This window comes from Pan troglodytes, chromosome 5, assembly GCF_028858775.2.
Source record: "Pan troglodytes isolate AG18354 chromosome 5, NHGRI_mPanTro3-v2.0_pri, whole genome shotgun sequence".
Lineage (NCBI taxonomy): Eukaryota > Metazoa > Chordata > Mammalia > Primates > Hominidae > Pan > Pan troglodytes.
The window spans coordinates 7,280,124-7,283,428 of NC_072403.2; the positions used below are offsets into that span (position 1 = coordinate 7,280,124).

Consider the following 3,305-nt stretch of genomic DNA (forward strand, 5'->3'; position numbering starts at 1 on the left):
CTTCACCTCCCTCCCCCGCCCTCCCTTTCCTCTCCTTGCCCCAAACTGAACTCCGCAACCATTACTGAAGCTTACAAAATATTCTGCTACTACTCGACAGTTTAAAAATTAACAAGCATGTAAAGCTACTGGGGGTAAAATCCTGGAGCCTGTGGCAAGAAGCAAGCCCTGGCTGGATTCTGTAATTATTTCTTACGCAACTCCAGGTCGCAGTCACAGCTTTCCGAAGATTACACACTTCCAGCCGCTCAGCTCGGCTGGAGCAGGAGGGCCTGGCTCTGCCAGAGTTGTGTATGCCTCTCATAGCATCATAATTAGTCATTAAACAGCAGAACAAAGGGCCATTCTGACCAAGGTGGCACTACTGGATTCCTTTGCTTGCAGGAAAAGAGAAATTTCTTGCACGTTCTCCCCTGGAAGGATGTGAATGGGGTTGGGAAGGGAAGACCAAGATGTGGAGAGGGGTGGACCGAGAGTTAGTTGCAGAAGGCAGACTTCATGGGGATTTTCTGTCCCTGCTGCTGCGTTTCTTGTTTGTGTTGCTGCATAAACTCCACCAGACCAGCACGCTGTGACTGCCCTAGCCCGGGCTGATCAATGGGAAGGGACCACTTGAAGGGCCTCTGTGCCTACGAGGTTTCCAGCCCTATCCCAGGCTTTTCCTTATTACCAAGATTGCTGCCCTCATGTTCACACATTTTATTTTTTATCAGAATTTTGCGAAATCAGAATTCTAAACTTCTGAGGCCCTAGATAGTTTTAATGAAGCATATACCTAGAACCTGAATATTCAGGGTAAAAGTATTAGCCTTAAGTATAATCACGGCTAGCCCATGGATTCTGCAGATGAAGAAACTGAGGCCAGAAAGCCCAGTGGTGAGCTTTATTACAAATATTACGGGGGCTTCATGAAGGCACTTGGCTTTACTTTATTCTTGGAACTCAGAGCTAACCTCCCATGCTTTCTTTGTCTGCTCTATGAATTCAGTGTCTACCTGAAACCTCCACCCAACCTGTTTGTACACTTGGAAAACCCAACCTGGTGCATGGGCTGGGTGATAATCATGGCAACACTGCAGCCTGCAGGTAAGTGTGAAGATAACAGCAAGACAGCTGGAGAGTGCTACCTGCCAGCACACAGTCTCAACCCCTAAGAGACAGCTGCGCCCAAGACAGGAGGGATGTCAATGAAGAGTCACACCTTCAGTTTGGGCTGAAATGAGTGAGCTAAAGGAGTGGTTTGTTATTCAGAATTACATTTGCCAAAGTGTACTAGGGAAAAGAATTACTTTCCCACAGCATTGGTAAGAGGATTGGGTCTTTTTGCCTGGACTTTATAGAAGAGGTCAAGAAAGATGGAAAATGGCCCATGGGTCATCTTTCCTGACTCTGCCCACAGCGGCCTGCCCTGCTCAGCTGTGGCCCTCAGTAACCACTAATAGCGACTCCAAGTTGACAAGAGAAAAACAGTCTTTTCACATTAATCTCATTTCCCTGTGTGAGAGTTTCACTAGACTACATCAGGGAAACACCACAGATGCTGACTATCCAGTTCTAATACATCTGAAAATATCTTCAAGGATGGTATAGAGAAATGTAGGTTAGATAATTAAGTTACAGAGAAATTCCGTGGATTAATCAGTTGTAACCCAAAGGTGCCAGTTAATGGATTAACATCGACCTATAGGGACACATCAAAGAATTCTTTTCCACTATATTTTCCAATGAACTGGATAAACATCTTCAGATCTCAGCTCAAATGTTACCACTTCCTTTGAGGTTTTCTCTAGCCACCCTATCTAAAATTGGAGAAAAAAAAAAGTCCTCTCCTCTTTTATCTCTCTCTTCTGCTTTATCTTTCTCCTCAGCACTTGGCATTACTGAGTTTACCATATGTACCTATCTTTGTTTCATGTGTCTTTCACACTTGAATGAAAGCTCCAGGAAAATAGGGATTTCTTCCTGTTTTGTTCACCGCTGTATGCCCAGATCTTAGAATGGTGCCTGGCGGCTGGGCACCATGGCTCACACCTGTAATCCCATCACTTTGGGAGGCCGAGGCAGGTGGATCACCTGAGGTCAGGAGTTCAAGACCAGCCTGGCCAACATGGTGAAACCTCATCTCTACTAAAAATACAAAAATTAGCCAGGCATGGTGGCACTTGCCTGTAATCCCAGCTACTTGAGAGGCTGAGGCAGGAGAATCTCTTGAACCTGGGAGACGGAGATTGCAGTGAGCCGGGATCGCACCACTGCACTCCAGCCTGGGCGACAGAGCAAGCCTCCGTCTCAAAAAACAAAAACAACAAAAAAAGATGTCTGGCACGTCAAAGTGCACTCAATAAATAGTCACCAAATGAACCAATGGATGGCAATAACGTGCTTGCTGAATGTGAAGATAGCATAAACCCAGGCGGGTGGGGGAAAATATTAGATGGCAAAGTCAACAACCAAAATTATCTTGACAGGTGAGAACGACAGTCCGAAGCCAGCAAGATGGAATTTAACAGGCTATGTAAATCAATCCCACAGTTAGATTTCAGAAAAACAATTGCACAAGAACAAGATGGGAAAGATAATGTGGCTAAATAATAGCACATGCAGAAATGACAGGGTCTTGGATGACTGCCAGCTCAGTCTGAGTCAAAAATAAAACCCTCCTTTCAAAAAAGTGTGATCTTTGCTGTCATCACTAATTAAAATAATCATAGTTTTCAGCACAAAAGTGTGCTCATATGCATTCCTGCACTTGAACTCACATCTTTTCATAGATACATGCAATATGCCTGTGATCAAGTTTATTCATTCCAGCCTGGTTTGTAAGAGCAAAGATGAGAGTCCCCCTAACTGTCCATCAGTAAACAGGGAACTGGTGAAATAAATGAGGGAAAGCGAATACAGCCTTCAAATAAGAAGGAGGAGCCAGGCGTGGTGGCTCAGGCCTGTAATCTCAACACTGTGGGAGGCCGAGGTGGGAGGATCTCTTGAGCCCAGGAGTTCAAGACCAGCCTGGGGAACATGGTGAACCCCATCTCTACAAAAAACATGAAATACAAAATATTTGTATGGTGACGCACACCTGTAGTCCCAGCTACTCAAGAAGCTGAAGTGGTAGGATCACTTGAGCCCAGGGAGGTCGAGGCTGCAGTGAACCATGATTGCACTACTGTACTCCAGACTGAGCAACAGAGTAAAACCCCAGCTCAAAAAAATAAGAACAAGAAGGAGGAAATTCTTAATGCATTGGTTCAGAGCAGTCTCTAAGGTAAACAGGTAGGGGAGACAGAGATTTAACAAAAAAGAAA

General features: G+C 45.0%; 1 long non-coding RNA gene across 1 annotated transcript; it reads left to right on the forward strand.

Annotated features, from left to right (window-relative positions):
- The first annotated feature begins 360 nt into the window (after positions 1–360).
- LOC107975023 (uncharacterized) lies at positions 361–2,665 on the forward strand. Its single transcript, XR_001718185.2, has 3 exons — positions 361–876; positions 989–1,086; positions 2,469–2,665. It is a non-coding gene; the product is annotated as an uncharacterized LOC107975023 (long non-coding RNA).
- The last annotated feature ends 640 nt before the right edge of the window (positions 2,666–3,305 follow it).